Genomic DNA, 25,310 nt, shown 5'->3' with positions numbered 1-25,310 from the left:
AGTGCTCCCACACATGTTGTTACTGTTGTTGCTGATACTGTTTTTACTTTTTGATTCTTTTCTCTTTGAGGGGCCTGCCATCCAGCTCCCAAATAATCACACATGGAGACTCATTATTATTTATAAATGCCCAGCCTTAGCTTGGCTTGTTTCTAGCCAGCTCTTCTTAAATTATCCTGTCTACCTTTTGCCCCTTGGCTTTTATTTTTCTCTATTTCTGTATACCTTTCTTTACTTCTTACTCCATTGCTGGCTGTGTGGTTGGACGGCTGGCCCCTAGCGTCCTCCTCCTTTTCTTGCTCCTAGATATCTCCCCCAGATTTTTCCTATTTATTCTCTCTGCTTGTCAGCCCCACCTATCCCTTCTCCTGCCTTGCTATTGGCCACTCAGCTCTTTATTAGACCAAGCAGGTGTTTTAGACAGGCAGAGTAACATGGCTTCACAAAGTTAAACAAATGCAACATAAAAGAATGCAACACATCTTTGCATCATTAAACAAATGTTCCATAGCATAAATAAATGTAACACATCTTAAAATAATATTGCACAACACACACAAGCATGGGGACTTGAGTTCAGATCCCCAGCACCTGAATAAAGGGCTAGGCAGGGCAACACATGCTAGGCAGGGCAATACATACCTGTAACCCCAACACTGGGAAAGTGGAACCTAGGATTTACTGTCCAGTCTAGCCAGGGAGGTGAGCTCCAGGTTCAGTGAAAACCCTGTCTCAAAATATGAGATTGAGAATAGTCAAGGAAGACATCTGACCTTGATCTTTGCTTCCACACATACACACATGTGCATGACCACCACACACACATACACACATGAGTGTGACCATCACACACATACATATACACACCAAGAAAAGGATGAAACCACAGCATGTTCTCCTAAAATAACCACTACTGAATGAATCCATTTTCTTCTAGAGAAAACTGCTATTTGTTCAGACTCTAAAATGAAGCAAGCATGCCTCCTACACTGTCCAATTTCCTCAGAATTCCCAGGACAATGAGGAGGGAACTCTATGTAACTTTTCAAAACTATATCAATTTTTCTCCTGACTATATCTTAAGCGAGTATCCAATATGTTACAGTTGACTGTACAGAAATAAATAAAGGGCTGGGAGTGTAGCTCTGTGACCCACTGCTTGCCTAGCATGTAGAAAGCTGTAGGTTCAATCCCCAACACAACCCAAATGAGTGAATCAATGAACAGATCCAAAGCAGAAACACCCACAGCAGTTTGCAAGGTGGTGATGCAGACTGCTAAGGTGCCAAAAGGATCTCTTACTTCAGGGTGCCTGCCCTGTGCCTGGAGGGAAGCAGAGGAGGAGGAGGAAGCTCCGGGAGGATTGCTGTTTACACTCCTGTAACAAGCCTATTTCCAAGGCCAGTGAACCTGAGAACATCCACAAAAATGAAACAGCATCAGAACCCAGAATTCAGTCAGGTGTATTTGTGCCAATTCTATGACTGAGTATGAAATGAGAGTAGAGAAGGATTACAACCCAGCCCAATGGCTGTAGATCATTGATTTCCCCAATGCTGAGAAAAATCTGCTAGTCACAGTGTCTCTTGACAGAGGATTTTTCAAACATACAGTTCCTGAGAAATTTAAATGTTCACCTCTCTTTCACTATTAATATACACATATGTTATTAATAAGAACTGGCTCCTATCATTAAAGAAAAAAAATAAGGATGCTCCTAGAGGCTGTGCTGCCTAGATTATGTCAGTGAGAAACTTCTAGATTATCTTGGTTTTTCAATGGTAACTTGATTGAAACTTTATTATTCACAACTGTGAAACCTTGTCAAGATCTGAGCACACAGGCACACACACACACACACACACACACACACACACACACACACACACCACAAGCATATCAACACCATTGAACTGATAATTTTAAAAATGCAAAATCACTCAGAGACAATAACAACAACAACAACAAAATCACCTTTTGGAAATGACTCCATTCCAATTTAGAAGGTTAATACATGCACGAATGGTTTCCTGACAGAGAACAATCCCATTGCAAGGTTTATAGCTGAAAGACTCAAATGATTATGAGGATACACTTTCAAAGGGATAAGTCATCTAGAGATAGGCGTTGTGGCACAAATGATTTTTTTTGTGTGGTAGTCAGATTTGTGTGCCGTGGAGTACCTTATAAGCAAACTTCAACAAAGTCAGTCCTGGAATGTTCAAGGATCATCGGTGAAGCCAGTGTGAGAAGGAAGAATATGGAATAAAGTCAGAGAGACACTTGTTCCAGAATAGGTAGGCTTCACCGTCCATGGCCACATTAGTTTCGGTTCTGAGAATCGACGCTATGAGACAGTTAGAAGCAATAAAGCATCATGATGCTTCCTTTAACCATTGCTGCAGTCTGCTAGTCAACTCATTTTGTTTCTTCCCTTAGTACACAGCAAGGTCATATTTTTCAGTTTCCCTAGAGGGACAGGATCTTGCAACTGACTTCTGGACAAATGCAAAGAGCCAAAATGAAACACATTACTTCTCATTCCTGGCCAGAGGAAATCCACACTCATTTTCTGTCAGATGCAGAACATCAATTCCTCAACTCAGAGCAAGTGAACAGTTTGCATTAATGAGCTATGAGCCTCTGAATAGGCATGTAGATCAGAGTCCCTTCACCCACTCATTGCCAACCCTAAACATTTATTGTGCTAAAAAACCTCTGGGATTTGGTACTTGGTAGAGCAGTTAGAGATGTGACTGACATAGGCGGCCGCTGCAATGATCAAGTCTCATAGAATAATGGATTTGATCTGAGTGATTACAGTTGGTAGAAGCACTCAGATTCTGATAATATCTTTAAATTAAATCAGTATGACTTGCTGGTATATTCCATTTGGATGTGGAATTAGAAGAGGACTCAAAGGCACATTAAATGGAGATCAAGGCAGGGAAACCATGAGTTTCAGACCAGTGATATCCTGTTAAATAACTAAGATGAGAAGCCAAAGATGACAGAAAGATTATTGGCATAAACAACTGGAAAGTCGAAGATGAAGCTTCCTTCAACTGAGCTGGAGAAAGATTCCGAGATGATCCGGGTTTGGGGAACAAACAGAAGCCAGAAGACAGGGAAACACTGAGATCCAAAGATAAATGCCATGTAGGCAGTTGGGTGCACAGGCTATTGTCTAGAGGCAAGTTCTGGGCTGGAGAAATAATTTCAGAGCTGTCAGCCTAACCTTCAAGTCATAAGACCGTTTGAGATCTTCAAATGTGCTGGTGTAGATGGAAAGTGGAGCAACAACATGCCCAGGAGTGTTTCTGTTTCCAGAAGGTTTCTGAGGTTAAGAAAATACACAGGAAGATAGTTTGGAAAGGAAACCCAGTGAGGTGCAGAAAACCAGCCAGACAGGAACAAAATAAAAGGTTTCAATGATGGAGCAATTCAGCTGACTGGGGTGCAAATGTTAGATACCTTACAAATACTATGCTTTACTCTTTAGCATACTACCTGATACACAGTAGCAATAAATAAATATTAATGAATTGTAGATGAGTCTAAATAATAACTATACTTTGCTTCAAGAAGAGTTGAGAGGGCTGTTCAAGTGACACACAGTAAGGATTATATTGTCAGAAAACAATCAAATGGAATTTGTTGTAAAAGAAACTAATTAAATGGCAGTTTCACCCACCCCCAGCACCAAGTCATGTTTATGTTATCTATCAGTGATATATATAACTTCTTATTCACATATCCAGGCATAATAACAATGGAGGGCTAGTGAAGAGAGAGGGGACCCATAGGAGAAGTAGGTGGATAAGAGATGATAATGAGAGGTAAATGTAATTAAAATACATTATATACATGTATGAAGCTGTGGGGGAGCAAGATGGAAGAGTCTTGTCACAAAAGACCACAAATCACATGATTCATTTATAGAAAGGTCCAGAATATGAAAATCCAGAAAGAGAAAGTAAACATTAGTGATAGCCAGGGCCTGGAGGAGTGGGGGACCAGGAAGAGCTACTATCGGAACAGGGGTTTATTTGGAGTAATGAAGAAGGTCTGGAAAAAGATAATGGCCATACTGGCACAACTTTGCAAACATTCTTAAACTCCTGAATCATGCAAACTGCAACTGATGGATTGTTTGTTGTTGAAAAGTAAATCTTACATTATCTGAACTATATTTTACTCAATAAAACTTTCACAGATTGGAGAAACTATCTGATAGCATGTCCTAGACAAAGTAATTTTGAAAATGAATAGCATAAAATAAAGCCAACATTTTTAGTTTACAGCTCCATGAGTTTTGACAAGGATGTATGGCTATGTGAACTGTACAAGATAGAGAAATTTTTTTTAAAAAAAATCCTTTTCCTCTGGGGAATTAATTCCTCTATGCACTCCCATTCCTGAAACCTGATAACTGTGGCTCTGTTTCTTCCAATGTGTCATACGAGTGAAATCAAACACTGTCTAACCTCTTGTGTCTGGTTTCTCTCATTTAATTTAGTGACTCACTTAACTTAGTGTTTCAACCACATACAACAATTATGTGTATCAGTAATTTACTTCCTTCTATTTTTGAGTTACAGTCTGTTATATATGATACCAAAAGTCCTTTTCATAAGGAAAAATAATTGATGCCTTTGACTTCAAAACTAACTTGTAGAACTCTTTGAGGGGCAGTATTAAGAGATTAAAAAACAAGCTACAAAGTAGTATAAAGCATTTTTAATAATATACCTGGTAAGAACTTATAAAGAGCTCTTATGACAATATATTTTAAGTTATTTAATTAATCAAATGTATTTTAATTAGTTAATTAGTCAATATATTTAAGTATTTAGCTAATCAAATGTATCTGCTGAATGAATGTGAGATCTTATAATCTCTATTAGGCTAAAAAAAAAAAGAAAAAAAAGTTTGTGAGAAAGATTATTCTAAATGAGACAACCAGTCATTGGCACTAAGAAGTTTCAATTGTGTCCTAGATTTCAAAAGCAAAATTATGCAAGAAGATGCATGATGGGAGCAGGCACACAGAAAGATTCTCCATATCACTAGTCATCAGGGAAATGAAGATGTAAACCACAGTGAGATGTCAAGCTACATCTCCTACAATGGTCATGATTTTTCAAATAGGCAAGACTGAGCACTCAACAGTTTGTACAACTGGCGCCTTTCTCCTTTCCTGAGGGAATGCAGACCTTTGCACTGTCTTCATTTGACACTAATTGGCAGTTTCTTGCAACTCAAACATTTGTATTTACTGTAACAGGGGTGCTGTGGTAGGCTAACGGTTCACTGAGCTCAAACAATTGCACATTGGAGACTGGGAGAAGGAAAGTATAGCTTTGTCCCTTCAGGGTGCAAGGGAGCTGGGAATCTTTAAAGTACCCGGAGGCTGGCTTGGGTACTTTAAAGGGCCCTCCCTTTACCACTGCTTGCCCTGCTTAGATACCCACCTCCCAGTCTTCCCCGTTTCTCCTTGCAATGTCTTCTGGGAACAGGAAGTCATCAAACTCAGGGAGTTTGCTTTTGCTTTCTTTAGTTACATGTGTCCCTCAAACACTCCTTCAAATAACTCAACAATTCTGCTTCTGGTTATTTCTACACATAAAATAAGACTTTTGGTTCTCATAAAAACCACTGTCAGCTAGGCATGATGATACGTGGCTGCCTGTTGATTGGCACTGATTAAGGATTTAAAGGTAGCCTAACTGTAAGACAAAATATTTTTCAAACATTCGAGAGGTTGAATAGGGAAGACAAGGTCTTATGCTATAATGTCTAAAGAGTAAGATTTGGTCTCGGTTGGGCAAAATCACCACCAAGCTGGAAACAATCCAAATGACCCTTTGCTGGGGAAAGAATACACAAAACGATCATTTTTCAATGCTAAATGACAATGTATGTGTGTATATGAAAGGCTGTCCAGTTTGGTATAGGCACAAGTCTGTTTTATATCACACTAAACTACACTGTCGTTTTAGAGAGTAAAGTTCACTAGTTTTTCTTTATTGTCTCATTTCAGTGAATAATAGTTCGTTCATTGAAACAATGAACAATGTTTTTGGCAAGAAATGGTGAGAAAAGGACAGAACTGGTGTCTGTTGGGGGAAAAAAAAAAAGATTGCAAGACAGATTAGTCCCAATGAGACAGTCAGTCATTGGTACGAAGCAATTTCAACTGTGTCCTAGATTCCAAAAGCAAAGTCAATACTGAGCACAATAGTTCTTTAGAAGCCCGAGGAAGGCATAATTGACTGCTGCGCTCTTACAATGCAGATCCATTCCCCAACACTAGGTGAAAGTTCCAATGCATTCTTAGAAAAATAGGCCAGTGGCCATTTTAATGACACTATTGTTAGTGAGTCACTTGAGACTTCCAAACAGCTCAGGCATACACCTAAAATCCTTTAAAAAAAAAAAAAAGTATGGTTTGTTGTTATTCATGTCAGCCTCTTAATTTTTAACCATTTGATGTTCTTGCTGTAAAAATGCTAACAAAAATTGTGTCTAATCTGTTTGCAGGATCCTAGGGGGGTGTTATACAACGGGGAGGACAGATCAAGAGATGAAGCAAAGCTGAAGCAAGAATGACTGAAAGCATCAAAGATCGTCAAAACGGCCCAGGGATCCTGGCTACTCAGTGTGTAAAGTGCTTGCTCTGCAAGCAGAACCCGAGTTTGGAGTCTCAGCATCCACATAAATGCCAGACATTGTGCCACACAACCATAACCCCAGTCCCAGAGGCAGGAGGACCCCTGGAGACCGCTGGCCAGCCAGTCTACCCAAAAATTGCAAGTTCCAGGCTCAGGAATAGTGATCCTGTCTTAGATTTACGTGACCCTGCCTTAGATAGAAGGTGGACAAGAATAGAGGAAGACGTCTGACATTAGCCTGTGGTCTCCTCACATATATGAGGAGTGCATGCATGCACATGTGCACACACACACATACACATACACACACACACACACACACACACACACACACACACACACACACGAGAGAGAGAGAGAGAGAGAGAGAGAGAGAGAGAGAGAGAGAGAGAGAGAGAGAGAGAGAGGTATTGGGGAGGTATAGGGAAGGGCTGGAAAGAATTTCCATAGCAAAGTGATGGTGCATATGAAAAAGATACAGACTGGGGCTTGGGAGACAGCTGAGCAGGAAAGGGCACTTGCTGCACAAGCATGAGAAACTGAGTTCAAATCTCCAGAAGCCATGTAAAAAGCTGGGCATGGTCACAGGCACCTGTAACCCTAGCACTCTGGAGGTGGTGGGGACTGGAAGATCTCTGCAGCTTTCTGGCCACCAGTCCACATCCAGATTCAGAGAGATGCACTGTCTCAAAGGAATGAGGTAGAAAGTGATAGAGCAGGACTCTGTCTCCTCCTCTGGCTTCTGCACTAATGCACAGGTGCCCAGTCACATATATGAACATGCACACATACATACAAAAAAATTTCTTTCTTTTTTTTTTTTGGGGGGGGGGCAGTGAGACAGGGTTTCTCTATGTAGTTTTTGTGCCTGTCCTGGATCTCGCTCTGCGGACCAGGACTGGCCTTGAAATCACAGAGATCCAGCTGGCTCTGCCTCCTGAGTGCTGGGATTAAAGGTGTGCACCACCACCGTCCAGCCAAAAAATTTAACCTATTTTTTTAATGTATGCTTTATTCCATGGAGGTTGGTAAGGCAATAAATAAATAAATAAATAAATAAATAAATAAATAAATAAATACTGTGAACTTTTGAAAGAGGCTGAAATTGAGCATCTCAGCAGCTACATCACACACCTGCGCAGAGGCATATGTTCATAAAACATCAGCAACTGGGATGTGAATAGATGCCCTGCATATCCATAAGGGCAGAATTACTGATATACTGGGAGTCAGGAAATGACTCAGTGGCAGCCTTTTTGCCTGGCGTGATCCTATGTTCCATTCCAAATAACTAATAAGAAGATGGGAAAACACATCTAATGGTATGTAGCAAGTCAGGAGGCACTTGTGTGTAGTCCCAGCATTCTAGACTGACAAAGTTGGGTGATGTGTTCTAGGCCTATCCGGACTGGCCAATCAAAAATAAATACATAGATCTGGAATAACAGCTGTCAGGAAAACACATGCTCACTTCAATACTAAGAAACTATACTTACAAAGCTGAACATGGCCATAGGCTTATAATCACAGCACTGGGGAGGCAGAGACTGGCAGATCCCTGGGGCTGACTTGACAGCCAGTTTAGCTAATTTTGGTGAGTTCTAGGCCACCTGAGAGACTGTATGGAGAAAAGAGTGGGCAGAATCTTCAGAATATTGCCCAAGGCTATCTTCCCTCCTCCTCACATATGTGCATGCACATTTTCAAATGTGCGTGCACATGCGCGCGTGTACGTGCGCACACACACACACACAACACACACACACATACACGATAGATGATAGATAGATAGATAGATAGATAGATAGATAGATGATAGATAGATAGATAGATAGATAGATAGATAGATAGATAGATAGACAGATAGATAGACAGATAGATATATAAGAAAGACACCAGTACTTAGCTCCAGGCTTCAGTCACTCAGAGGATCCTACATAGATGAGTACGTCAACTCTGACAGCCCTGACATCAATTAGAGCAAAGAAGATAAATTATGGTTCTTATAAAATTGTATGAGCTCGCATCTTACCTCAGACAGGTGAAAAACTTTATACAGCAGCTACCCTGCAGGAGGGGCCACTGAGCTGCAGAAAGCTAGTTCATCCATATCAGACTCCCAGAGCCTCAAAATGGCCAGGAGCAATAGGTATTTACACGGCAGTGCTCAGTGCTGCTTAGTATTCAGCAGGAAGCAGACAGCCAACTGAATGTTTATTTGGACTATACGCACGGCAAACAGCTCTCCAATAATGTCTCCCAAAGCCATCTTGAACTTTTCCTCACCACGAAAAGAAGTTCAAATTTTAAAAGGCACAGGAGCATTCAGAGTCACTCCTTAATGACTTAGAGTTTCATATTTTAACTTCCGTAATATAGCTGGAAATAATTGCATATAAGCAGTTTAAAAGTGGGTTACAGATCATCAATCCTATTTCTGCAGGTTGAATGCTCACATTATAATGGCACAAGTTGATGATTTAGGCTAACACTCTAGTAGACAACTTTTACAAACTAATCTAATCAACAGGGTTTTTCCACATATAAAATGGGGGAAGTTTTCTGCCATGTTTAACTTTCTTTTAGAATGCACTAGGTCAAGGCTGGAAGCATAGCTCAGTGGTAGAGCACTTACCTAGTACGTAGGAGGCCTTAGAGACAATCCTAAGTATATGATATGGAGGATGGAAGGAGGCCTGGGGAGATGGTCTAGTAGGTGAGAGTATTTGTTAGACGGTCATGCCGCCCTGAGTTCAAACTCCCAGCAACCAATGTAAAAAGCCTGGCATGCCATAGACAGCCTGGAATCCTGTACACGTGGCTATAAACCCAGCCCGGTGGGATGTGAAAACTAGAAGGTTGCTGGTACTCGCCAGCAACCAGCCTTGTTCCAGGTTCAGTGAGAGTCCCTGGCTTAAGGTAATAAGATAAAGAGTGATATATGAGGGCACTGGAACCTCTCCACTTTCACAAATCAGTACATGTGCATGCACACGTGTATACACACACATACACACACACAGAGGCGTGCGTGTATACACCATACACAAGCATCACACATACAAAAGCAAGTAAAGAAAAAATGGGGTAAATAAGAAGTAGACATTACCACAACTTCCTAGAGGAACCAGGTTTTTTTAACTTGATATTTTTTATTTATCACATTTTCATTGTGGGTGGGTATCTGTCTGTATGTGTGTCTTTCTGTCTATGTGTGCTTGTGGGTCCACATGTGACAAGGCATGATTGTAGAGGTCAGAGGACAACCTGGGGCCAGTTCTCCCAGTCCACCATTTGAGTCCCTGGGTTTGAATGAAGATCATCTGGCTTGGCAGCAAGTGTCTACCTGCTGAGCCATCTTGCCAGCCCCAGGCCCAGAACTAAAACTGGATTTTCACATGTCATCAAAAGATTTTGTGAAGCTGGACTTGGTGGCATAGGTCTATAGTCTTAGCTTTAGCTACTTGAGAGGCTAATGTGGGAGGATTACAAGTCTACACCTGTCTAGGCTATAAAGTCGCTTCAAAGCCAGTATGAGTGACTTCGTAAAATCCCACATCAAAATTTAAGTTGATTTTTTTAAAAGACTGGGCATATTGTTCAGTGGTAGAGTTTTGCTTAGTATTCTTAAAACCATAAGGTCAATTCCCAGTACCGATGGGGAAAAATAGTTTTGCAATTCTTTTTTTTTTTTTTTTTTTTTTAGTTTTTTTGAGACAGGGTTTCTCTGTGTTGTTTTGGTGCCTGTCCTGGATTTTGCTCTGTAGACCAGGCTGGCCTCGAACTCACAGTGATCTTCCTGGCCCTGCCTCCCAAGTGTTGGGATTAAAGGCATGTGCCACCACTGCCCAGCTGCAATTCATTTTTAATTCCATTTTTTTCTCAAAAAGGCATTAGAAAACAGAATCAAAAGACTGACTCTTTTATTGGATAAAACTATCTTTTTATTGGCTGAAAAGATTCTGTTCTGTCTTGAGGTGGTAACTCAAACCACAGGGTTAATGACAGTTTTTGAAGTCTGTAATTTGAAGTCCCCACTCAGTAATACCATGTCCTAGCTGCATGCTCTTTAGCAGTTTACTTCTTTTCCCTAAGGTTTACTTTGGTACCAGTAAAAAGAAATTTTCAATTGCTTTATTTTCGTTGACTTACTTAGGTATTTATTGGTGCTGGAGATTGAGCTCAGTGCCCCATGAATGCTAATACTTCCTGAGCTATTCCCCCAACCCTCAAAACACAACTTCCCAGCTGAACAAGTCAACTGATCTTTATAAACTGGTTCCTCCAGCTGAGGAAGGAGCTGTTGATGCTGTCCAGGGAGACTCGTTAGATGGACAGGTAACTGCTAAACCACTTAAAAGAACTATAAACACATTCAGTCACTTTGTATCACTTGTGGGAATATAGAATGGCTTATAAACTAATGTAGTACACATGGCAGTTAATCAGTCCATACAATTATCTAGTCATCTCTCGTACCAGGCACAGTCTCAGGCTCTCACACTAATCAGAAAAGCACACTTAGAAGAGACCCAGGAGATAGGATCTTTGCATTTCTAGCTCTGAGAGAGCTTGTGGTGGAGGAGTGTATGCAGTAGTATGAATGGATAAAGTCGTTTTTACCTCGTGGCTGCTGAGATCTGAATCCAGCTGGGCATGTGAACTAAAAATGTGACTGAACTCCGGCACTATTTCTGCCTCATTGGTTTTCAGCTCAGGTTTCTCCCCCTCCCCTCCCCCCAGAAGCTTATTCTGTATTGCTTCATCTCGGCCTCTCACACGCTAGAGTAGAACATTTCGAGAGATTTCTGCACAGCAATTATAATGTTTCCACAAGGAAGCCATGTCTCAGACCTTGGCTGCTATTGTTCTAACAGAAACCTCTTCCCGCTAAATGTGAGGGTGGCTCCTTTAAACACATTTTACTTGCCTCTTAGCATCCAGTCAAACTTAGCAGTCTTGCGTTTGAAACAAAATTCTATTTGTGTTAGGCAATAACATGCTCTTCAGACTTAAAAACCATTTTCAAACATTTAAGAATTAGTGCAAAATATATTACAAGATTTACATTGAACTTATACTACGATGAAGGGTGTTTAAAAAAAAAAGAACAAGAATCAGGGGCTTGGAAGGTGACATGGCGGGGCAAGTGCTTGCTGCATAAAGATGAGGACCGGACCGGAATTCAGATGCCCAGCACCTACACAAAAGCCAGGCCAGGCAGCGTGACTCTGTAACCCGGGAACTGTGGCCGCAGATACAGGAAAAGCCCTGGAGCTTACGAGACAGCCAGCCAGTCCAGCTGAATCTGTGACTTGTGAATCTGTGAGAGGTTCTGTCTCAAAATCTAGAGGTGAAAAGTGATTGACAACGCTATCCTAACACAACTCCCCCTCTGGCCTCCACATGTGCCCATACAGGCAAGTCCACCGCCACACATGCAGATGTCCCCTCTCACACAGAAAACAAGAAGCAGACAATGTGGGTATGTGCCCTGCTGACCATGCAGTTCTACAAGCTCCTGTGTTTTCTTCCTTCTTTCCTTCTTTTTTCCTTCCTTCTTTCTTTCCTTCCTTTCTTCCTTTCTTTCTTTTTATTAAACCCTTCTTAACTCATAAAAGAAGCCCCATGGCACAGTTACAGTCAAATCAAAACAATAGAAAATCAAAACAGTGTCCGAAGTTGGGGATTCGGTCTCCAGAGCACCAGTGGGCACCATTTCCACAGTTCTGCCATTGGCGACCATACACAGTTTGTCATGCAGGCTCAGGCCATCTCTACTTCATAACGGCTGCTGTCCTTGGCTCTCATCCATGGTGCAGGCATCTAGAATGGGCTGGGATTTCTATTTAAACTGGGCTGCACTTTTACCAATGGCATCTTCTTACGGACTCTGACCCAGATACACTGGGCCAATCAACGTCTCTCCATAGTCCCTTCGATCCTTGGGCTTCTACCGAAACAGAGGCCTCTCATCCCTTCTCACAATCCTAAGACCTGGTCCAGTAGCCCTCCATAACTTCAAAATCAGTACCAAAAATAAAAGTCATAAGCCAGAGAGCTTCACATAATTCATCTTCTGTATTCTCAGAGCTAATTCAGGAAATCTTGTCATTTTACACGTAAAACACATTCTGTTCAATTTATAGTTTGTGTCAGAGTGATTTATTTGCCACCATCTAATATGTACACATGTGAACTCAGAGGTAAATATATATATTGAATAAAACATACATATACATAATATATATGTATATTTCACATACATATATAATTTCACATATTTGTGCACTGTTAAAAGGGGTGCGGTAATCTCTAAATCCAGATGGCTCTAGAAATATCACAACCTAGTTCCCAAATAAGTATTGTAGTAATTAATGCATGTCCCCCAGAAGCCACTCACAACCATCAGAACTTGTATTTTAGAACCTGTTACAGTACGTGCTTGGGAAATGCCACTGAATTAGACATGCCCCTGCCTTCAGAAAGGTCAGAGAACCTAGCAAATAAGCTCTCTGGCATCACTGTAGGTTGGGCAAAGGATTGCAGAAACCATCCACTCCATAGCAGGTAAGATGAAGCACAACAAGAAACTAAACAATGTCTACTTCATCATAGTTTTGTTTTATTTCTCCATAGCTGATTCTTTGTAGTGGGTAGCTATTCCAGTCTTGACCTTGAAACACTGCCCCTAGAGTGACAACAGGTAACTGCCACACCTGCCTATGACCTGCTCCTGGGGCATGGTTGAGAGGGAGCCCCTTAAAACTCAAGGTGCATATGTGTCTGGCCCCCTTCTGGATACCTCGTGGTCCTGGAAGCTGGATGGGACACCAAGCCAGAGTGCTCCCCTGGATGGTACCTCATCTCTCCCTGATCCTGTAATCAACCCCTATTGGATATATGTAAGTTATCCCAGAAATAAACCTCTCTCTCTCTCTCTCTCTCTCTCTCTCTCTCTCTCTCTCTCTCTCTCTCTCTCTCTCTCTCTCTCTCTCTCTTTGGTTTTGGTTTTGGTTTTTCAAGACAGGGTTTCTCTGTGTAGCTTTGCGCCTTTCCTGGAACTCACTTGGTAGCCCAGACTGGCCTCAAACTCACAGAGATCTGCCTGCCTCTGCCTCCCAAGTGCTGGGATTAAAGGCGTGTGCCATTACGAAATAAACCTCTCTTGATCACCAGATAAATTACATGTAATTGCCTCATTAATTGCAGTAATAATTCCTCATTAGAAGAGGATCTGTATTTGAATTATTCAATATACCTGCCCCCCATTTTTATAAACCAAAAAGGTGCACCATGGTATAGTGATTTATAACAGATCTAGATAAGGAGGGACCAGCCTGACTAATGCTAGAAAGAAGACCTGGTTTCAGGACTCCTTTCAACTGAGCCTGCTGTACATCCCTTCCCCCATCTATTTTTTCCACAGCTCATAGACATAAGTGTCACCTCCCTGACATGATCTGGAAAGGGGCAAAAAAAATTGTGCAATAATTTGTGCCTTGAAGTAATCTGCCCAAGCTGTACTCCCCAATGAGACTTTCCTAGACACAGGGTGATTAAGGAGATAAAACTAAATGATGCTAATCTTAGTTAAAGGTATTATTGCTCTGATGAAACACCAGGATCAAAGGCAAAATTGGGGAGGAAAGGGTTTATTTGATTTACACTTCTATAGCACTGTTCATCATTGGAGGAGATCAGGACAGGAACTCAAGCATGGCAGGAACCTGGAGACAGGAGCTGCTGCAGAGATCATGGAGGGATGCTGCGTACTAGCTTGCTCAGCCTACTTTCTTACAGAACCTAGGACCGCCCCACGGGTGGCCCCACCCTCACTGGGCTAGGCCCTCCCACATGAATCACTAATTAAGAAAATGCCCTCCAGGCTCGCCTACAGCTAGATCTTATGGAGGCATCGTCTCAGTTGAGATTTTTCTCCTCTCCCATGACTCTAACTTGTGCTAAGTTGACGTAAAACTAACTAGCACATGCCATAAGGCCAGACTCTCATCCAGCGGGATTTCACATGCATGGAGAGAAGGCTAAGAGGGGACTAGGTGAAGGTAGCCACCCACAAGACAAGGAGAGAGGCCTCTAGAGGAGTAAACCTGTTAACATTTTGAATGTGGCCTTCTAGGCTTCAAAACCCATGGGGAAGAGAAGGATCTGTGGGGCTGGGAGTGTAGTCCAATGATAGAATGCATGTCTAGCCTGAGTGAGGCCATACGCTCCATCCTTAGTACCAGTAAAAGAAAATCTATGTAAATAGTGATGTATGTGAGTGTGTGTGTGTGTGAGTGTGTGTGTGTGTGTGTGTGTGTGTGTGTGTGTGTGTGTGTGTTATAGTCTGTGTAGTATTTAGTCACGATAGCCTAGTAAATTAACACAGGGACTTCACCAGTTTTGGAGTCAATGTATTCTTTCAACAAATGCAAACAACCCAGCCCATCTCTGCCTTACAACCTATCTCCATGGAAGCCACCTTATCCCATTTTTCCAAGGTTCTCCAAAGCCTGTGAGTGATCTTCATACACTTGTCCTCTTCCCACAAGTAATTAGGTTTCACTCATTCACCCTCCACCAAGTCAATGTGTATATTAATTCCTTATGATTTGGAGCTAAATGACTACTTGGTACCATATTAAAATATGAAATGCTAGTTTTTGAGGCTGCAAAGAAAGGAAAATGACATTTTACACCCCGATCATTTAAACCCGGGAATCCTCTGGTCTTGCAGGTCATTGGTCAAGGGCACAATGGCTTGTGCCCTGTCCCTGGTCTCCCACTGTCTGTATGTTCTGTGTTTGACTCCTCCTGGGTTCTACTTTTTGTGATAACCTAGCAATCTAGTAAGGAGACGGTTCTTCTGGGGTTCTGTAAGGTGTCTTTGCACACCCCAGGGCAAAGGGCAGGACTCCCTGGCTTGTTTTTGGTCATTCAGGAACACAGGTCACTACCTAAAATTCCTCCTTCCAGGAAGATAGTGTCAGGATTGAGTTCAACTGTAGGGCAGAGCTAGTGTCACAACTGTTCAGCATGGGGCTAAAAAGCATTCAAGTGCAGATCTGGTTACAAATATGTATGTGGTATGTGTTACTTCGGAGAACAGTTTGTCATCTGGTGCCACCAAAGTACGAGTTAGTAGAACAGGCCTTGCTCACAGACACAGGGTTCTGGAAGAGAAAGGAAAGAATCTTAGGATGTGAGACTCCTCTGATTCTTTGGTAGATGTTGGGTTAAGGATAGAATGGAGAGCGCCTGTACTATAACCAAGGGGATTTAGCTGTAAATCCACCTTCTGTCTCACTGGTTCACTGCATACACAAGGAAACAAAAACTACTATGAAAAAAGCCAAAAATGTTCAAGCCTTTGGCTTTTTATGGCATCCATCAAAGATAAATTAAAAATAAAACAAAGTGCTATGTGAGTTCTCAATGTTAGATCAAGCTTGGATTTCAATAACCTCACTTTCACCCACTGACCTGTTTAAATTTTTATTGTCAACATGAAACAACCTAAGGTCATTTGGGAATAGAGAACCTCAAATGAAGGAACCTCAAATGACGGAATCGAGAAAGAGCTGTCAATCTGTCAATCCTGTCCGTGTCCGTGCCTTGATCAAATTGCTCAGTGGCTGTATCTATGAGAGGCCGTTTTGACTGGTGATGGATGTGGGAGGCCAGCCCACTGTGGGTGGCACCATCCATAGGCCGGTGGACTTAGGCTATATAAGAAAGTTAGCTGAACATGAACCAGTTAGCAAGCCAGTAGGCAGAATTCCTGCATGATTTCTGGTTTGAGTTTCTGCTGTGACTTCCCTCAGTGATGGACTGTGACCTGAAAGTGTAAGATGAAATAAACCCTTTACTCCCCAAGTTGTTTCTGGTCAGCGTGTTTTATCACAACAACAGAAGGAGACTAGAACAATTCCCCAAACAGAACAGAACTAAGAACATGTGCTTCCTTTTTTCCCAACCAACAGTGCTCTGCTTTCTTTCTGTAAATCCTGCTGCTTCCCACTGATCCAGAGGCAGATTGGAGCTGTCATTCCTGACCTCCTGGGTAGTTAGGCTCAGAATGCTGTGGTGGTTTTCCTTTTTGCAAAGACAATGTCATGGTATCTACTCCTATACAGTTCATGCAATGATGTCAATAATACTAACTTTGGCTTCCTAAAAGTTCTTTACTAAAGCAGATGGTGAACACGATTTAAGAGCCATATACTAAATGCAGGTTTGCATTGACACATACTCACAACTCATAAGGGAATAATCACAGACGGCTGTGTTAATCTGAGAACTACCTAGATGACTAGCTTGATTTCTATCTCATCCCAATCATGCTTATCTTGTGTGTGTGCATGCATGTATGTGTGCATGTGTTGTGTGATGTACTTGGAGATGTATACACGTGTAAGCCAGAGGAGGACATCAAATGCCCTGTTCTGTTACTCTCTGTTTTATTCTTTGAGACATGTTCCATCACTGAACCCAGAGCTAGGCTAGCAGCCAGAAAGCCCCAGCCACGCTCCCATCTCTTCCCCACAACATGGGGGTGACAGGTGCATGGGGCTGTGCCCAGGTTTAGCTTGTTTATCTTTGAGGACAGGGTGTCTGTGGGCCAGAAGTTGCTCTTTAGACTGACTAGCTAGAGTCAAGATGGTTGTTAGCACAACCTCTAACTTCATTATAATCCAATTTGCATGCTAATGTCACCCTCCAGCACCATAACACCTGACAATTGCCATGCCTGAGTGGAAAGAACCATTAAAGGAATGAAGAGAGGTGGTAGCCAGTTTCCTGGAAAATCTCTAGTTCCCATCAAAGACGTGAATATCCCTCCCATTTGTAAGCCCACTACTCTCCCTAGATTCTTTGACCCTATATCTATACTCTCCTGACCTCAAAGAGTTGAGAAGTAGGTTTGCTTGTTTGTCTGACACGTCTCCCATCACTGGCCATGGATGAAATTCTCCTTCATTGCTTAATTGAAATTCAGTCTTCCTGCTTTGGCAATTTTGAAATTCCAGTTAGAGGCAAAATCAGAACCAGCTCTGCATGATGTATAACAGTTTGTTCCTGGCAAGGCCAGATAAAAGCCACTCTTAGGTCTGTTGTCCCAGAGCAAGGGAGCTGTCCATCTCCCCTAATAAACGGCAAAAGGAAAACATCTAACAATTAGTGTGCTTCATATGCAGACCATGTTTGATTATTTAATAATGATGCTGTTTACCCACTGAATGCACCGATTACTCAGGTAATGGTAGATATGTGGTTAAGGGTGTTTTTTTGTTTCTTGTTTTTACATTTTACATTTTACATGGAGTACAAATAACCTACAACCAAGGGAAACTCTGCAAAAACCCTATAACACTACTTACGTCTTTTTGATTTTTTGTTTTTTGTTTTTCTCTCAAGATCCACCATTACTATGTAGCTTAGGCTGGCCTCAAACTCTGTATACTCTTTTGCCTTTTAAGTGCTGGTGTTATAGGCAGATATCAACACAAAGTGGCTTCACTTGGGTCAGTGGTGATAAGGATGGACGCACAGCTCCACCCTCACTCCCAGAAGCCTAGGGTCTCCCCTCACCGCTGCCAAACACCACGGGGAACTAAGCAGTCAAATCTCAGCACTACAAGAGCTATCTTTGCCTTCTCTCTGGGCATTACCAGTGGTTAGGTTACCAGATGGCCTCAGATTGTTGGCGTCTTATTCAAGGAATAAAGATAATCGCCCACAGGTATGCAAAGTATCAGAGAAATGGACTTAGAGCAAAGCAAAGGGATATATCAGGACATGCTGTCAAGGGTGACAATGGACATGTGAGTGGAAGAACTCAAGGGCTCTGGTTATTGCTTGGGGTGGCTTCCATTTATAAGGTTCAAGAAAGGGAGACATTTGATTGCTAGAGAATATAGCGACGCCGGTTCTCTATTTTGATTGACAGATTTGGATTAGGTAAACTTTTGCTCATTGTATATATCCCTTCCCATGATACATCTGATTCTAATCTTTTGCATTCACAACTATGCATAGGCATGAGGTTGTAAATACAGGATTCACTCTATAAACTTTACTCAAAGTATATAGTCTGCCTTACTGTGAATGTATCCAAAACCAGCTTAGGCCAGATCAGCCCATCTCTCTTGGTTTCAGAATGTGTTCTAGGACACCTTTGGATAGATACTAGTTGTTATGAATAGGATGCTAAAGGGAGTGATTTATTTCTGTTCTTTAAACCAAGTACATTGCAGCCTGACGTACATGGGATTCCTAGGTTGCTAACAGGTTGCAAGGTACAATGTTCAGAGAAGGGTATGCACGTGCAGTTAAGGATTTCAGGCTTCCAAATGCATTATTAGAAGAGGAGGGCACACATAGCCCAATCTGAGTGGAGTCCCTGGTTGCTAAACTATTCCCTATGCTTTTCTGACTCAACTAGAGCAAAAGACCCCCACCCTACTAGCTAGTTATTGCTACCTGAGTTGTCGTTTAGTGGGATGGTTTCAATGAGAATGCTCCTATGGTGATATTTTATTTGTATTCAAATGTTATGTGTATGTTAATAAATAAAGTTGCCCGGGGGTCAGAGCTATTAGAAAGCCATAGGAAAACAGGCCAGTGGTGGCATATGCTTGTAATCCCAACACTTGGTAGGCAGAGCTAGGTAAGTCTCTGTGTGTTCAGGAACACAGCCAGTATTGGATACACATGCCTTTAATCTCAATACCAATCAATAGAAAACTTGGAGGTCTATACAGACAGGCCGTGACAAGGCGGTCATGTGGTTGGGTTTACAACCAATGAGAAGGCAGAACAGAAACACTATAAAAAGGCAGGCACAGGAAGTAGCTCTGGTATGGAGAGGTAGGCCCACCGCTCTTAGCTCTTAGCTCTTAGCTCTGACCTGTTGGCTTTCTTCTTTGCATTGGTTCTGTGGTTCTTATTTAATAAGATGGTTGGATACATCTACATGCTCCCCTGAGGTTCAGATAGTTGAAGGCTTGCTCTCCAGTTGGTGATGCTCTCTGGGTAAAGTAAGGAGGTGTGACCTTGTTGGAGAAAGTATGTCACTGGGGTAGGCTTTGAGGTTTCAAAAGCCACACACCACTCCCAGATGACTTTCTGCTTCCTGCTTGTGCTCTAAATTGTGGGCTCTCTTGGGCTGAAGATATGGATCAGCAGTTAATAGTACTGACTGCTCTTTCCAGAGGACCCTGGCTCCGTCCTCAGAACTCATATGGTGACAGACAACTATCTGTAACTCCAGTTCCAAGGGGAACTGTTGCCCTCTTCTGGCCTCCACAGGTACTGCACACACATGGTACATAGACATGCATGCAAGTAAAACACATATACACATAAAATAAGATAGCATAAATCTCAAACAAACAAACAAAACCCAGATTTGCTTTCCCAGCTTGCTGCTCCAGCCACTATGCCTGTCTTCTGCCATACTTCCCTGTCTTGCTGGTGATGAACTCTTAGCTCTCAGGAACCCAGAGTCTAAATAAACCCCTCTTTATATAAGTTGCCTTGGCCATGGTGTTTTATCACAGCAATGAAACAGTAACTAATATGTCTTTGAACCTGACAGTGCCTCAAACTAGTGGAAGGCATAGATGCTTCACTTAGACATGCACAAGTGTTGGGCATGTGAGACCTAGGAACAGGAGACGGAAAGATGCTGTGCTTAAAAGCCAATCCGGCCACTTTGTGAACGTGCACTCCTGCAGACAATGCTCAGGTCTGATTATTTGTGCAGAGACTGCACTTCTTCGCTCCTCCTTCTCTCTGATGATTTTCCCCACGCCTCAAACCACCCTGTTATTTCTGTTACTACTGTTTGCTTCTTCCCCATCAAAGCAGCAGAGACCATAGCTTGCCAACAAGACCAACATAAAATAACCAAAAAGTAGAGTGAGGAAAAGAGAAAATAAAAACTAAAAGATACCTGCATCCTGTCAACACATGCACAACAGCCTAGAAACACACACACACACACACACACACACACACACATACACACACACATACACACCCTATAACTCCTTAATAAGAAATCCAAAAACACTGAAACGTTATAAAAAGACTAAAAGCTTCTTCTTGGAACAATGTTCAATGACTTCAGAGAATATTCAAACAAGCAAATGAGTGAAGGAAAGCAGTTCAGGACTAGATAATACTATTAGCAATGAGGAAGAGAAAGTCAGAAAACAGATGACATATTTAACATGGAGGGATAGATATGCTTTCATGCAACACATGAAAACTGTAAACATAGTTCTCATTATCAATGGAAGAAATGACAGTTATGTCTTAAAATGAAAAGGAGAGCCACCTTGAAAAAAGTCTTCTGATGACTGAAAATTGTTCAGTGGCTTCTAGAGAGTTCAACTGGGGAGACCATATGATAGCATCCTGGGAAATTTTAGTGAAGAGAAGTTATTAAGCTCTTCCTAACTATAAAAAAGGAAAGAAGGGGCTGGAGAAATGGCTCCATAGTTAAGAACAGGTATTGCTCTTGCAGAGAACCCAGGATCAATTCCCAACACCCACATGGTGGCTTATAACTGTCTGTACTTCAGTTCCAGGGGATGCAACTCCACCTTCTGACCTCCACAGCCATGCACATGGTACACAGACATATACACAGCAAAACACTTATATATATAAATAAATCCAAAAAAATTCAATTTAAAAAAAGGAAGAAGAGAAAGGGACTGGTTCAAATACAAGATAGGATACTGCATTACCAAAGGGTGGCTAAACCAAAGGACCTCTCTGCAGGCCACCCAACAGGAGGAGATTCCGAAAATGTCCTTCCTGATTACCCAATTTTGATAAAATTTAACAACTTAGAAGGCAGAGATTTCAATGGGCCCTGACTGGGAAATCCCTTGTGTCAGGACCCAAGACAAAAGAATTATCCTTTTTAAATTAAGTTGGAAAGGAACTTAAGGAAAACTCTTCTCCATGGCCTCTTTGTAGAAATTGGGTTTACTCCAATTAATTTTATTCTTTGCTATGGTAAACTTCTTTTGTAAATGCTGCTTCATTATGTTTCCCATACATAATCCTGCTGCTTCAGCAGGAAGAAGTGAGGTGTACATCACTCCTGGTAAACTTCATTGTTTAAATAGTCATGTTGGTACTTCCACTTTTTTCCTTTCTCTTCTGTTTGGTCTTTTCTATACCCTTTATTAATTTAAATGTTTTCCTTTTTAAATTCTAATTTAAATTTATGTGTCCAGGTGTTTTGCCTGCATGTATGTTAACCACTCGCATGTCTGGTGCCCATAGATGCCAGTAGAGGGCACCAGATCCCCTGGAACTGGAGTTAACAGATTATTGTGAGCTGCTATATGGGTGCTTAGAATTGAACCCAGGTCCTCTGCAAGAGCAGCGAGTGCTCCTAACAGCTGGGCCATCTTTCTAGACCCAATTTAAGTCTTTTCTTTTGTATTAATAATAATTAAAATGTTGACTTTCCGACCACACAGAACTTAACACCTCCTACATTCTGACTAGGCACCTAGAAATCCTACTGTTCAATTAGAATGAACCACAGGTACTGGAAAATCCAGGCTGTGCTGACCAGCTTTCCATCTGAGAAAAACTGATTGAAAGTGAGAAACTTCTCACTTGGCTGATGGTTTCAGAGGTTTTAGCCAATGGTTATATAGCTTTGCTTTTAGCAGATGATGAAATAGACACCATGGTGGGAAGCAAACAGAGCAAAAAAGGAAAAGGTTCAGGACAAGACACACCTTCAAGGGCTTACTTTCTCAGTGACCTGCTTTCTCAGTGTAGATCCCACCTCCTAGCATCCCATTCACTGTGGCTCATCAGTGGATGAAATGACCACCCTCATGATCTAACCATCACTCGGTATTTCACAAGCTAGGGGCCAAATCTCCCCCATATGACCCATCAAGAACATTTTATATTCAAGTTACAAGAAATGTCTTCAGGATACAGGCAACAAGAGGTCACAATTAGGCTGAATGAGAAAGGAAAACCTGAAAGATAGAAAACTAACATTGCATGAGCAGTGATGCAATGATAATTTATTCAGCTGATTTGCCAGACAATTACAGTGTCAGGCCTGTGTGGATACCTGCTTGAGTTTATAGTATTGTAGACCAGATGAACAGCAAACAAGTATATAGTGTAAATAATAACTGTAACCAGCGACAAGGGCTGTGTAAAAGGTTCCAGCCGACAAAAGGAACTGAGAGAAATTGGAAGAGAATGGTACATTAGACAAGATGTCCATCTGGGTCATTCAAAGCTCCTGATATCTAATCAGACTTCTATAAAGTCAGGCGATGGGACATCGGGTTTCATCTTAGAAGAAATAGTATGTCCAGCAGCAGAACCCCTGGCCCGGAAATGAGCTCAGTGAATGTGAGGATGGAAGGACTCTAGGGAGGCTGGCATGAGCTCAAGCGGCAGAAAATGTCAAGTGAACCCAGACTAGAAAGCCATCATAAGGAGTTTAAGTTTTGCTCCCTTGGTGGGGGCACATAGATGGGTACCTTAATTCTAGTACCTCTGTAGATCGAAAACAGACTGCTGTGTGAGAGCAGAGGAGAAAGGTCGGCAAGAGTCAGATTTTCATTTTCTGTTTGATTGAACAGAGTCTCAAACGATGAGCCAATTTCTGCAAGAAGAATTTGTAGCAGTTCACACTGAGAGATGATGGTGAACTGCATAAGGGTGGAAGTGGAAGAGATGGTGAAGGGGCCTGATTCAGTACAGAGTATAAGATGTGCTGCAAGACTGTAGATTTCACCACAGACAGGAAAAGAAAGACGTCAAGAGAACTCCTCTTCCTCCTTGTCTTCCTCTTCTTCATCCTCTTCCTCCTTATCTTCCTCTTCCTCCTCTCCCTCCTTGTCTTCCTCTTCCTCCTTGTCTTCCTCTTCCTCCTTGTCTTCCTCTTCCTCCTCCTCTCCCTCCTTGTCTTCCTCTTTCTCTTCCTCCTTGTCTTCCTCTTCCTCCTTCTGGCTGAGATTACTTTCTATTGTTTGCCAGATAGAAATACTAAATCCAATTCTTTTTGAGATGTGGTCTCATTATGTAGCCTTGGCTGCCCCAGAACTCACTATGTAGACTAGGCTGGCCCTAAATTCAAAGAAATCTGCCTCCACCCTGCAAGTGCTGGGATTAAAGGCATGCACCACCACCTCCCACCTCCTAAATCTAATTATTTTCTTTAGTTTCTCCCATACATAGTAACCCTATGACTTCATAGATGATGAGACAGACACTCAGAAAAGGTCAAAGTTCAGACTCAGCTCTGCCATCAAAGGCCAAGCTCCCCTGTGCCCTTGAAATCCACCCCATTACCTTTGCCATGGCATCATGTGTTTGTGCTTCACTTGAGTGACACATGCTCAAACATTCCCATGATGTTGAGTAACCACAGGTAATAGAGCTTTGCTAATGAGTCAACACATGAATCTTGTGATGCAGTTTAGTGCGAATTTCTGTTTCACATTCTAGCTTATCCATTTACCCTCCTTGGGAGGTAATACACTTATTTATCATTACTACATGGCAGCTTATTAGAAAAGCTTTCCACATTTGATTGGCCAAAAGTACATAGTTTCACACTAATAAAGAAAGTACATAGCTTCACACTGGTAAAGTAGAACCAGTGTTGTATTTCAGCTCTTTCCCTCCACTTTTTAATGATGCTGGGAGACAAAGTAAAGCAACCCTTTGTTATCTAGGTAAGGCCAGGGTTGGAACTTGCTAGCAGGACTTAGTGTCCTCTTGCCATACATAAACAGTCATTTAGAACATCAAGATCAAGTGAGTACACTATGTAGCGGTGATGTATTGATATAAAAACATGATCATGGTGCTTATCTATCTGGACGTGAACAAAATGTTGACATTGGTAAATGTTGACATTAATGATTAAACATTTCCTACCTGACTAACAGGAGTGAACACCATGCCCTGGACTGACCTCCTTCTAGATAACACTTTTTAAAGATATGGGTATGTGTGGTTTGAATATGAAATGTCTCCCACAGGCAATTCTCAGCTGGCAGTACTGTTCTGGGAGGTTGTAGAAATGTTGGGACATGAGGCCTGGCTGGTACAGATCGGTCACAGGGGATGTCGTGAAGGCTATACTTGCTTCTGGTTCCAACTTGGGTGCTCGGCTTCCTTTCTACAGAGCTGTGAGGAGTCTTGTCCACAAATGCCAGCCATCATAAATTTTGTAATGTATTCCCCACATAACAGATTGAAACTCCTTAAAACTGAGCCAAAATAAATCTTCTCCTAAGTTGTTTGTGTCATATGTTTCATCAAAGCAATAATGAAAGTAATTGCTAGGTGGGTTACAGGACGAACCTTAATCCCTTCCCTATTTCACATACTGAAGTCATAAACCAACCCCAAAATGTGACTGTATTTGCAATATTAAATGTATAAACTGCCATTATATTATATTATACTTAGCTCCTGACCCAACAAAACAAACCAAAATGGAGTCACATGTTATGGGCCATCCAATCAAGTTAAAACTTTGAAAAACACTCCTCAAATAAATCAGTTTTAAAAAGCAAATATGTGGGTGTAGAGATGGCTCAGCAGTTAATAGCACTG

The sequence above is a fragment of the Peromyscus leucopus genome, chromosome 5 (genome assembly GCF_004664715.2).
Source record: "Peromyscus leucopus breed LL Stock chromosome 5, UCI_PerLeu_2.1, whole genome shotgun sequence".
NCBI lineage: Eukaryota > Metazoa > Chordata > Mammalia > Rodentia > Cricetidae > Peromyscus > Peromyscus leucopus.
The sequence above is the reverse complement of the archived record's forward strand: the minus strand, read 5'-3'. Positions refer to the sequence as shown.